At 38.1% G+C, this 13,791-nt stretch overlaps 1 protein-coding gene across 2 annotated transcripts in view; it reads left to right on the top strand.

Moving 5' to 3' along the window:
* Positions 1-13,791, top strand: part of ADCY2 (adenylate cyclase 2) — a 201,358-nt gene that overhangs the window by 50,192 nt on the left and 137,375 nt on the right. The gene's annotated exons all lie outside the window — the stretch shown is intronic.

Below are 13,791 nucleotides of genomic sequence, written 5' to 3'. Positions count from 1 at the left end.
TTGTACTGAGTACTGTGTGATTCAGTATCTCATTTTTAAGGACTACCACTTTGGCAGGGATAGTATTTGCCAGTAACCTACCAATTGCCTATAAAATAATTGTAAAATAAGCAATTCGTTTACAAAATAAGAATACAGAAAGCTATACATAGTTGCAAATGTTTTTGAGATGGGATGCGACAAGTGAAGAAAGATCACACCTAGATTGAGTTATCCTTAGATTAGCCCTGAAGCTTCTCTCCTTCTGTCTGGCTGTTTGCAGCATCCATCTAATTGTGTGGCTGGGCATCATGTTCTTATGCAGAGGAAACCTGTTCTTACGCAAGCTCTACGTTTTTATTCATGGAACAGAAATTTGATCTGGACGTCCGTGTTTCCTTTGCATCCAATCAGGCCTACGGTTCTGTTAAGATTCACATCATCATCCTTTTGTCCTTTCTTGCCTGGATAAAGCTGTTCCTACCCGAGGGCAGAGAATTATTAAGTCCCCTCTCACTGGACCGTGCAAAGACACAGTGCTGTGTTAAACTATTAACCTACAAATTGCCAGCCTAATGTGAGGTGCAACACTCTCCTTCAGTGGTCGTGACAGTGCTCATACTCCATGTACAGTCCTTTCGGTCTTTGAATCTTACATTGTATCTTGACTTGTCAATCTTTCTGTATCCTCTCATTTAAGTGAAATTAATAGTTGTGGCTCACTAGTGTGGATTAGCCAGAGTGATTGCCAGTCTCTTTGCTGACTTTTAACCTCTCCCAATAGCTGGCATGATAATGGGTAGAAGAAAAAATAAATCCCATTGCTTTCAAATAGCTTCTCCCTTTTCTTTTTTTCCATTTGAAAAAAGTACAAAGCAGAACAGAGGGAACATTTCCCTCTGACCTTTATGAAATTTTGCTTGTGCTGGTCAGATTCTTCTCTACCACTGAGCAGAGAGCTGTGTATTCATTCAGAGAGAAGAGAGCTAAATATGAATGTATGTAAGGTTTGTTGGTGATGGTAATGTATTCATCCTATGGATGTGCTGCCTGAGGAAGAAATGCAGGGTGCAGAACTTATGTTTAGTTTAGATTTTAATTTCTTTCTCTGGCTTATTTAAATGCTCAGGGCTTTGAACTAAATCAAGAATAGCTTTGTTCACTTCAAGTGTTGAGAAAGTGATGTCAAGTCCAGCAGCTTCTCAGGTGTATGGCATGGGTTTTTGAGTTTGCTTTTTTTTTTTTTTTAATTTTATTTTATAATTTACATTGTTAGCACTAAATCAGGTTAGCAGTAACTTTGATCTGGCAGACTTACCTGGAGTTGGCCAGTCTTCTCAGAAGTATATGAGAATATCATTGTATGGCTGTATTCTTATACATGCCATGCATGATTTCCATTGGTTTCTATATTATGATCCACAGGCATTGACTGGAAGGTAGCATTTATCCATTTCTGTTACTGTGGCAGCATCTGTGTTTGCATCTATTTCTGTGGATGTGAGCAATCAGACAGCAAAATAGGGCAGAGGATTTCTACTGCATTGTTGCAATAACTGCAAGGAGTGCATTTGTATTTCACAATTCTGTTGCAGTGTCTCTGTCATTGCATTCCCAACAGTATCTGCAAATTCTTGCCTTTACTTTCCTACTAATTTCTCGTGGGCAAAGCTGTGTGGTTCCATTAAGTGAGACTGTATGATTTAGGCAGAATGTAACCATGTTTTTTTTGCCATTTTGTGACACATCTAGTCTTGGCAAGTTCTTCTTGGCAGGTTCTTCTTCTTGCACACTGAGATTGGGAACTTGACTGGATTTGGGGATTTGACTTCAGCAGTGTTTGGAGATTGGGTATTTCAATAAAGAGATTAAAGGTATTCTGCTCATTTTAGGGGAATTGCCTTGTCATGTTCACCTGCAAAATTGAATGTCATTATTGATAACACAAATGCTATTTTCTACTGTAAAGGAATTAAAGAACAGCTTAGATTTTTATGTCATATTTCTCTGTTTAGTGCCTCTTTCAATTAATTCCACACTCCATAAAAACACATACAGTTTTGGGTAGATAAAAATAAATTAATTGAAATTTGTGCCCATTATATGAAGTCATTTGACCATTATCTATCTTTGAAACCAGTCAGGAGGTTGGACAGGATGGCGTCCAGAGGCTCCTTTCAACCTAAAATTACTCTAATTCTATTAAGTGAAGAAATATGCCAAATATTTCCTTGTTTAATTCAGACAATTTTTCTGGATGTGTGTAGTATAAGCTACCTAGAGAGATTTTTACTGTAAAAAGGTGCTATTCTTATTCTTTTGGAAGTTGTGAAATGCTTTCTGGGATTTTGAGTATGCTGTTTTTGTACTTTGGGGATCCAGACTTCCATACAAATTGTTCTACTGAAAACTTCTGAGGAGAAAAAGCTTTGTACTGTGAAAGGTGTAAAATGGAAGGTATGAAACAAGGAAGTCTTTTTAGCAAGCAATGGCAGAACTTTGTGCAAAATAACATATGAATTAATTGTTGACTCATTTTAATACTTGCAATGCAGTAAGACATGAAATTCTATGCTTGTTAAAACAGATTGGAATAACTTTTTCTCTGTATTCATCCTACTGGGACTAATTTAACTAATCCTACAGCAACACAATGAATTTCTTTGCAATTAGAAGACAGCAACATTTAAGAGTTACAGATGGAATCACATCAGTAGTTCATGAGTAGCTGGGATACCTTATTCATTAAATCAATGAACACTTTATAAACATAATTGCTGTATTTCCAGTATGAAGGACCCTGAATTTTAAGTCATGATTATAAAGATTAAGATTACCCAGTTTAAGGAAATACTCCACTGTTGCTCTTTATTGCAAAATTACTTTAAATTTTACATACATTGTTTTAAATACAGATATTACATTAAAGTGATATCAATCTATATTTTTTTACTTATATACTGACATGACTAGTATTACGTTTTTCATTTCCATAATAAAGTGTGTGTGTTTGAAATTCATCTGAGAATTTCTCATTTATAAGGACATTATCTATACCATAATTTTGATTTATTTCCACATTCTTATGTTCACAATTAAAAAAAAAAAATCCACAAAAATAACTGGAGAATAAGACCCAGTATGACAACAAGGTTTGGATTCACAAGGAAAAGAAGCTCATTGTGGAAAACCTGGGCTGAGGAAAGCATTTGACCTTGAACAGGACAGAGGCAGGCAATGAAAGAAGTTTGAGATGACTTATGTCAATGGTGAATCTGCCTGCCTGTCAGGTTAAATTCAAGCCTTCATATAATTTCTGTGTAACCCTTTTCCAGTTTAATCCTCTTTCTCCTTTCAGTCTTTATGTAAAACAGGGTAAACCTCTGACAGATCTCAAGTGAAGGTTTATCTTTGTTATTAAAACAGGTCAAATTTTCCAAATTACCATGAAATTATTTACCTACTTTTTTTTCCTTTAATTTCAATTGAAATTAAATCCCTATAAGAGAATAAAGAGCTTTGATCTATACCATGCATCTAGTAGAGATTACTGTTCCCAAAAAAGATAGTTTGAAAAATGTGGCAGTGGAAAATAAATGTATGAATACCTTCTCCCTCATTCTGTATTGCTTGGGACAGTGTTATAAGTATATTAATATACTCTTATAAATACATAGATATTTACATATCAAAACTAGAGAAGTGGTGATGATGATTTTTATTGCCATTTTCATTGCTAGAGGTGGTACACATATCCATTCCTACATTGATATTCAGCCTTTGCTTCCTGCTCCTCCTGTGCCTTTTGCCCTATGGAAAGGTTTGTCTGGAGCAAAAGAGAACCTGGACTGCCTCTTTCCCTACTTCCTTCCTAAGGAAGCAGCATCCAGGCTGCCAGCTATGTTGGTCCCCAAAGTTCATGTAGAGGCTGGCACCTTAGTGGCCATCAAAATCTGACTACTTTCTGACGTAGGAAAAAAACTGATTTCTGGTGTTAGAAATCACTTTGTAGACTTCAAAAGTTGAGGGGGAAGACAATGTTGAGTAAAAGATGTTGGGACAAGTTCTCATCCACAAAGATTTATGGCAGGGTTTGTAACTGATGGCATACGTTGACTGTAATGGTGAAGAAAGAGAAACAAAATAGGGAAGAGTGAGAAAAGGCAAGAGACAAGCTCTTCCCAGTGGCCATCTGAGAGGAGAAGCATCGGGGCACTGCAGATCAACATCCTTTCCTGCGTGTCCCCTCTAGCTCAGCAGGTGGCTCTCCCTGTGACACTTAACCCTGTTGTGTCCATATGGTTCTCTTCAGGAGCTGTTTAGACTCCCAGATGATGGTTCCTGCAGGGGATGCTGGCAGTGCTGACTGGAACACGCTGATGTCAGCAGCTGCTGAGATCCCTGCATGCTTGTGCTTGGCTCCCCTCATACAAATCAAACCCCACCGCTGAAGAGAGGGAGAAGGGCAGGGGGAGAAGAGGTGATACCCACACCAGTGGCAGTCTTTTTCCATGGAATCTAGCACTGCAACACTGGTTGGGCTGGTGTAGCCCATGTTATGGCCCATGAATATAACAGCCAAGGCTGCAAGTAGGAAGCTCTGGGCAATAGGCTGAAGGCACTGTGCATGAGCCAGAGTGGCAATTTCATCCTGTATTAAAGTTTTCAGGAAAGTTTTAGCAGATGATTTGAAAGTCTTTGGGAAAGGTAGATGCCATAGGAAAATAACACAGGTTTTTGAGTAAGTGCTACAAAAACTGTTTTAGCCTCATGACAACTAAATGCTGTGATATTTTTCTTTTTTTTTTTCCCTCACAATTTAGTTTCTTTGAACATTGTTTTGTCCACTTTTTTGATGTCATACACTTCTAGGCATGTTGTTTCTATGATTAATGAAGTTTTCCAAGGAGGTGTTATGTCCTATTTTGGCAGCTCTCCTAAAGAAGAAATTTATTTCCTTCCTTTCGCATTAACATTATGCCACTACCAGTCTGTACACAGTCACAGTATTTCATGACAGTCATCAAGAGGCTCCTTTTCTTGGCAATGTCTTGTTTTTCTTTTCTGTTTTGCCTAAAAATACACGATTAGAAAAAAACATAATTTTCAAAAAACCCATCTATTCAGGTTATCAGGTTTCTGTAAGAAGTATAATATAAATTTACCACATTTTTCTTTTGCAGCAGTTTCTGACTTGAGCTGCTATATCAGACTATTGATTTGTGCAAAGGAGCTCCAAGTCTCCTTTGTTCAGGCACTTAACTCATCTAAATCTTTCTACCAGATATACCCCAACCATGACCCTTTATCACTGTCTGGTTATTTCCCCCTCATTCTGACACCTGCCACAGCAAATGTCAGCTCACCAGGGAGCGTTGCCCTTTGCTGACACTTGAATATCTCCAGGACAGGAGAGCTTCTCATCTGTAAAGGAAATGGCTCCTCAGTGTTGCCATCTGTATGCTCCTGCTTCTTTATTTTCAAGCACAGCTCTTAGTGGGTTCTCTGGCAATAATGAACTCAGATTTCCAGGGCCTCTCAATGCGTTGTTCAGGCTGCTCTGATGGCTGCAGTGTTCCCATGGGTCAGTATGTCAGAGGCACAGGTCTGTCAGGGCTTACACTTCCCCAGGGTTTTGGATGGTACTGGACATGGCTGTGTGATCATGCCCCGGGCTCCATCAGGGAGAGCTATGCACTTCCTGATGGTTGAGAGAGGTGATCCTTTGTCACTACTTGGTACTGGTGACATCAAATCTGAAGTGCTGGGTCCAGTCCTGGACTCACCATGCACAAGCAATACAGTTTGAAGGGAGTGAGTCCAGTGAAGGGCCACAAAGATGACTGAGAGGCTGGAACATCTTTCATTTGAAGACAGGATGGGAGAGGTGGGGATGTTCAGCCTAGAGAAGAGAATGCTGAGGGGGGATGTTGCCAACATGGTTTCCTTTTCCTTTGATTTTTTTTTTTAAGTTGGGGAGAGAAGTGCGTGAATCATTCAAGAAATATGCACATCATGGATGCATACAATGTCATCATGATGCTTGATTCTCTATTCTTTTCCTAATAATGGCTGTCCTTTCATTTGCCCTTTCAGCTCCTGCTATCATTCATTTTTTCAAATAGCTATTCATAGTGAGTCTTGTATCTTTTTCAGAGGATGTAATAACTAAGGTAAAGCCCATTTGTGGAAGTGTTTGGTTAAAATTCTTTTCTTCATTCCTATTTTACATTTAACATGTTGGATTTCATCTGCTATGGCCCAGTCATGGCAGTGTGAATCACTTCTGCAACTTTTCCCATGTTTTGCTGATTTTGAATACCCTGAACAATATTAAAACCCCATCAATCATTGCCACATCACTGTTCCACTCCTTTTTATTAAACATTTAGGAAGACATTGAATAAATTCTTTGAGTCCTCTGAATCAGTCCTCTCAGTGTAAAAGTTGACCATTTATTTTCTGCTCTCACTTCCTAATTTTTCCTTTTACCAATCTAATTTTACCTCAGTTCTCTGGAGCTGACCTGGTATATAGGAAATATGGAAAATAAACATACATTATCACGAACTCTTATAAGATGCTGGACCATATTTTATTGGACCTGCTGTTCCAAAATGTCTCAGCATTAGTATCTGTGGCTTTATATGCTTGTGAGCTAATATTTTGGAACATAAAACTGTACCACAATTATTTTTAGCATGATGCAAACTTATCCTTTAGTTTTTCCCTCTATAGAGAACAGGCATTTTAATTTGATTGTTCTGCTTTTCTCTTGTTGGAATTAGCAGTTTTACTTTCTCTTATAATAGTTTATAAAATTCACTTTTAGGCTTCTTTTGTGTCTAACATGTAGAAAAAACTCCTTGGATCTCCTGAAATGTGGTATATTCTTCTGTCATACTAGCTCATTTGATTTTTAAATTTAAATTAATTGCTCTCATTGCACATATTTTCTGTATACGTGTGAGCATGCATATCTTAACATGGATTTTCACATCCTTTCTAACCAGATTAGGTTTTTAGGTATTTTATGTTTCTTTCACAGTTGTATATGTCTCTTCATAGAAAATTTGAAAATGTTTTCAATGTAAGTTCTTATTTGACTCCCTTCAAATTTGAGGTATGGTGTAAAATTTGGGTATGGTTGTAAAATGATCTCCCTAATAGTCCATGTGAAATTGGAATTCATTGCTTTGGACGTGAGTCTGTTTACAGATACTGTATAATTATTTTGATCTTGCCACTTTTAAAATGTGTTAATTTAATTGCAGTTAAACTTCTAAATAGGATGAAGCAGGCTCTTAGTCAGAAGTAAATACATTTGCTTTTACTTTTATGGTAGCATAGAAAGACAAGGCTTTAGTTTTAATAACACGCTATATCTTTCTCACTGTCCTTAGATTAAACAAAAAAATAAGTTATTAAGATAGCATGAAAGAGGGTATCAATTGTCCCTTCTAGAGAAAATGCTTGCTGTGATGATCTGGAATTATTACTGCAATTCAAGGTTTCTGATCTTAATATTTAACAGAGTAAAACACAGTAGGGAAAGATAACAAGGATGAACAATCAATTCACTATCTCTGATGGTTTTTACTTGTCTCATCACTGAAAAAAACCAAAGACATGGTTTATTGTCATCGGGTCCAGTTAAGAGTGAAATCACTGCAAACGGGTGCCATTGTCTATTTGATACTTTATGAAGTTGTCTTTCTGCTCACAGGGATTTAGCAGTGGTACAGCAGAAGAAATCTGTCTTCTTGAGTGCTTAGACTATAAAGTGGCTGAAACAAGGGTGGAAGGATACAGCAGAAATATGAGAATTAAGTGAGGAAGGGAATGATAATAAAAACAGGTGTGAGGAGGTAAACTAAATTTTCTTTTCTGGGTGTGTTCAAGAATAATCTCAAATCTACTAGAGACGATGGTAGCTCAGTCTCCTTCTGTAGCAGAAAGGACCAAAAATTGTTATGAATTGGTGAGTCACTGCTGATGTTCCCTGGGTCACTCCTTCAAAATCTCTTGTCTCTTACTGATCCCATGCAGTGAAAGAAAAGGTTCTGTGACACAGAAAGCAATCACACAGTAGACAGCATGCAATCAGTTTATATCTTGATTATTTCAAATATGAATTTTCCTTCCTTTCCAGGAGTCTTTCATCTTATTGTCACATTAATATGTGACTTTAGGAGCACATTTGAAGGTCTCTTGTTGTAAAATTATTTAAAATATCCATTTTAGTGCAATCAACTTGCTTTTATTCTCTCCCAATTTGCTAATGGTTGTTGTTAATTTTTTGGCAGAGGCTGTAATGACTGTTTCCTGATGACAATTAAATTCAGACCTGTGCACAAAAGAAAGGGATTATTACTTTGAGAGTTCTCTATGATAGAGAACAAGACATGATTTACAGAGTTGTTTACTACTTCTATGACAATTATTAGAAAAGAAAACTTTATATTTCCTAAAAACAGTGAAGTAGTAATTTATTTTGGGCATGATTTTGTGGAGGATATCACAAACAAATCTTCCTTGTTGACTTTATTCTTGAGGTTTATGGCATACCAGGCACTTGGGAAACATTGGTTTAATACAAATTAATATTTAGCTTCTTGTATGTTTTATCCTATTGTTGCTCAAAGTTCAAATTTCCTCTCTCAGTCCCCTTCTGACTAGGGAATGGTTCTGCAACACTTTCTATTCATAGTCTCTCTGGGCTTTCAATTCTTTTTCTGAACTGCCTTGCTTTATTTTAAAGTCAGGGAGGGTATTGTGTCATAACTGCTTTTTCTTTTCCTCTGAAGCACTTTTGGCTCTTAGTGCCAGAGCACATGAAGGTCCTGCAGGGTAAGGCCACGGTCCATCTAGCACAGTGATGTGTCTCTGAGAATTGCAGGAGAAGCTGCTACTGAAGGCAGCATGCCAAATTGATCACTTTGTGTGCTCAGTTTCCATCATACCTTGCCCAGCCTCTATACATGTGTTAGTGACATCAGAGGGTACATTTCCCTGCCCTGTTTTTTTGTTGTTGGTTTATGGATAAGGTATCCATAAATTAGTTTAACACCTTTTTGATCCTGACAGTGTAAGTTCAAGAAGGTCATTATCCACCAGGTAAGGGATAGTGACTTCCTTTTCACCCTTTTTCAACCAACCTTCTAGTTCCATTGAGAGCCCTTTCTTCTGGTGTTTCAGGATTTGGTGAACAACATTTCCACCTTCACCTATCCAATACTTTCATAATTTTGGCCTTTTTATAGATGACTAGAACAGAAGCTGATTTTCATATTCTGAATTTTTTTGTTTTATGTGGGTAGCTTGTTTTATTCTTTGAACTTTGCCCAGGTAGAAGTTTGGGGCTGGACTTCAGAATTACAATGGCAAAGAGCTTTACATATTTGTAACCTTTGTGCTGCCAACACAGAGTTTTTAATATACAGTTTATAGCTTGTATAAATACCCTTCTGATGCCTTAAAACATACATTGTACATTGTATTTGTAACTATTTTTAAGATTAGTAGGTCATACCAAATGTTATGAAACCTAGCTGTTTCTCTAGAAAAGCTAGATCATCTTCTGTGCACTTAGGTATACAGACAACTTTTGAAATCAGTGGCTGGAATGCAAGTGTTTTTCCAAGGGAAAATTCTTTAATTAGCTGATGATTTTTGCTTCTTTTACACAGCGAGGAAGAAGCTGATCTTGAAAGACCTCTGAAAGTGATCCTGTAGTGGGCTGGCCACTTAGTTTTTGTAGACTTAACAGTTTAATTGTGGTTATACAGTGAAAAGACAGCACTGCTGCAGTTGTCCAAAAGATCTACAGATATTTTATTAACTGTAGCCTCACTACTGCTGGCTGTGTCCAAAGAAGTGCTTTTCCCTAATTCATACTGAAATGGTACATTTAGATTTGCAGGGCAGCTTCAGTGCCAAGGTATCATGCTCCTCAGGGGAAAATTCTGGTCAGAGTAACATTAGCTCGAGTGAATTTTACACATGCCAAGCCTGTTTTGATTAACCGTCTTAACACAGTGTTAGAAAAAGCTGTCTAGGTGGGAAATTGTGAGTCATTGTTGGAATATAATTTGTATAAAATGAATGATCAGTATCTTTTTTGTAGTTGTTCTCAGTGCCAAAGCAACATCCCCTGTAATACCCTGTGTGCTAGGAAAGACGATTTTAATGTGTGAAATATGTTACAATTTCTACTCCACGTACTCTTTATAGTTAAGGCAACCCCACTGAGGAGTAGAGATTGGCGATACAAGGGAGACAAGGTGTCTCAGAACAGGTTGTGTCCACAGAAACCAGCATGGATTCGTGGCTTGGGTCCACTGTAATTTGTGCCATCACAGTCCAAACTAGTGACATTTTCAATAGCAACATCTGTGAAGCACCAAATATTATCAACTTCGTACCAGTTCTCCTAGCTCACAGTCATCCGAACAGATTAAAGGCTCTAGTAGCCAATGCACATCTAGAGGTGCTGGAACAAAACTGCCAACATGAAAAATGCTCTTAATGGGTTTAATTTAAAGAAGCATCTACTTCTCTATCTTGTGCAGCCTGAATCTTTCAATTTTACATGATGATGATGATGTTTACTCATAGTTTTATGTGGTGTTCTGTGACAAGAATGAGTTTTTGTAAGGGTTTATGGTCATCATATCCCACACCATGGTGTCATTTTCCAATTTGATGTCCAGCTCTCATTACTGCAGCAATCTGTATATGAATTTTTGCTGCCCTTCTGAAAGCAGCTCCACAAAATCTGCAGAAAAATCATCTGTTACATACCCATCCAGGCAGCTACACTATGGCAGTGCACTGTCCTTTAAATCGCTGTGGGAAAGAGCTGCTTGCATAGTAGATGGCAATGTGGCCCTGCTGAGGTGTGGGAGAAGAAATACAGAGAGCAGCAAACCCACTGCTGCTAAGCTCTGACAGTCAGGAGTGATGGGCCAGAGTCCTGGATACCCCTCAATCAAAGCAGGAAGGCCACATACTTGTGTGTAAGATGTCACACCAGTGTTAACCAAAAGTGGATGCTACACGCTCTGATGCACACCATCAATGCCCAAGCATTCTCATGTCCAAGGTATAGATGGCATAAACTCATGGATAAAGCATCTGAGAATCAAATTCCTGAAGCCATGTAAGTTCAGATCAGGACAAAAGTCATGTTTCAACTAGGCAGTCCTAGTGATGACCCATACAAAGACTGCTTCCAACACAATAGTGACAAGCCTTGTGATTGTGGCACAATTTGGTAGAAGACGCTGCTTTTAATAGTGTCAAAAATAGTGCATTGTAAATTAATGCTATGTTTACTGGCCTGAGCACACACCAAGTGCAGGCATGCTGTGATCATTAGCATTAGCAAGTCTTGCAGTGAGATAGTGGGGTCTTTCAGAGCTTGGCATCACTGCTTTTTGATGTTGGTATCAGCAATATTCTGCCAGTTCTTACAAAATGATAATGGAAAGGGGCACTCATGAAAAAGATCAGTGTCAAGGGCCATTGTACATTCTGCAGACTATGACTCAGACCAAGAAGTCTGTTCCTCTTTCTACCTGCTCAAAAGCCTTTATGTGTTAACTTCTACAATATTAAACTTAAATACACTGGCATTTTGAAATATGTTGGAAGGTCTCAAGTCTTACATACTGTGTATGACAGCAATCAAGATGAAGGGTAGAAGTGTCCTATTTCAGGCTACGTGGGGAAAAGTCTTGAGCCATTGTGAAATAAAAAAGCAACGTCTGATAAAAGGAGCTCTCTTGGGTCATTAGACTACTACTAGAAATAGGAGAAAAGCAGTGTGGCAAAGAATTAAAGAGCTATTGATAGGTGCCATTTCCTACTTGTATTTTGGAGGAGAGTTTCTGCCTCAGCAGGGCTGATAGATGTCCTGCTTTGCAACAGCATTCTCATACCAAATTTCAAGACTGCAAATATATGCAAATTTAAGGACTAACGGGTAAATTTTTTTAAATCAAGTGTTCTTTAACACAGTTCATCTGCAACCCAGCCTATTTGACTATGTAATGTATGAGGGGCTGAATCGCCTAAAAGTGTTCTCTAGAGCTGTTGAATGTTGAAATTATCCATTTATTTTGACCAAGGAAAGCAGTGAGGTAATTTATAGAGCAGACAGCTGTTTACAGATATACAAGGAATTTAGAGCTTATACAGTTGATATCACTAGAAGCATTGCAAAGTGTCAAAATCTTGTCTGTGTGCTTAGTAGCCTGTTTTATGTCAAAGTTGAAAAGCAAAGCATTCTGTCTTACATCCACTAATAAGTTTTGAAATGTACTTAGCATGTACCACACAAATGGAGTGGACCCTTTAGTCTGGCTATAAAGTCAGATATCAAAAAGTATGCAAGTTATATTTTTTTGAGACAAACTAAAGCAAGAAGAATATTGTCTTAATTTTTTAATAATAAAATTCTCACAAATATTTGATTGCCATATAGGCAATTAGAGAGCTAAACTTGGAAAAAACAAAACTTTGTTTACATGAAAAATCACTGAAAATGAGGGTGTTTGAAATCCTTCTTCCAGGACTTGGACCTGAGATTCTTCTTCAAACTATTTTTTAATAATAAAATCAGAGAATGGCTTGGATTGGAGGAAACAAAGGCCATCTACTTCCAACCCCTCTGAGCTAGGCGGGGCCACCTTCCACCAGACCAGGTTGCTCAAGCACCGAATCCAGGCTGGACTTCAGATGGAAACATGTTTTAGGCAGCTAGTCTTACATGCTAGTAAGCTATTTTGCCTTTGGCATCCATTCATCTTAGGCCTGTATTGGAGGACCTTTCACATCTCTTGTTGCTGCCTAACTCATTATTTGGGTTTTCCCTTATATTGATGCCTGTTTTCATGACAGAAAATGTAATTGCTTTAACATGATTTTGTTCTCAGCAAAATCACATCGGCTGTTACCTACGCGTTTCTTAACTTTCAGGACTCTTGATTATGAATTGCTGTTAATACATTATTATTGTCTGTTACTGCTATAGGAATTAAAGTGAAGCTGATGAGTTTTACCCCCTTTCCCAGCCTTTCAAAGGCACATGCTATGTTTCTCTTTTCTAGCCTGCCAGAGCTTTCTACATCTTTCCCAAGTTTTAGGACTATCAGCTGGTTCTGTCAGTATCACAGCTGATTTTTCCTCAGCCAGGACAGTTTTAAAACATCCTGCTGGCATAACCCTTCTCTTACCTAGACCAAGTACTTCCTTTTCTTTGCTGTTGGTTTTACTGACATCTGATCACTGTGAAAACTTTTAGAGAGGACTGAAAACAACCAGGTATCAAACACTTTTGTTTTCTTATGCTATCTGTTGGTAGATTGGAAGAGTAGAGAGGCAAGAAAAAGCTTTGCCTTTCTCTTGCTGTATTTTCTTATTATACCTCATTTCCTTTGTAGTTTTCTTCCATTTCATGCCTTTAAACTATTTGACTCTTGAGTATATAGGAGATCTGGTAATATTGAAAAGGGTATGAGAGATCAGGAGGGAGCTGGATTGATCTTAATGGAGGGATTGGAGAAAGATGAATGGATAACAGAAATGGACATCCCTCTCCATCTGGTTCTGTCCCCATGATGGAAAAGAATGTCTCCACTGTCCTGCCGGTGCACATACCTTAGGCTACAGTTTTGACTATGTAGTTGTCACATAGAGATGTGAAGAATACAGACTGGCACTGAGCAGCAAATTACTCTTGCTCAGACTTGCCTGGGAGCTTTCTGTGCTCTGTACTGAGTGCATGCGACTGCTAGGTGGTGAACAGGA

This window comes from Sturnus vulgaris, chromosome 1 (assembly GCF_052056855.1).
Source record: "Sturnus vulgaris isolate bStuVul1 chromosome 1, bStuVul1.hap1, whole genome shotgun sequence".
NCBI classification, from domain to species: domain Eukaryota; kingdom Metazoa; phylum Chordata; class Aves; order Passeriformes; family Sturnidae; genus Sturnus; species Sturnus vulgaris.
Note: the sequence above shows the minus strand (reverse complement) of the source record. Positions and strands in the feature narration are given on the sequence as shown.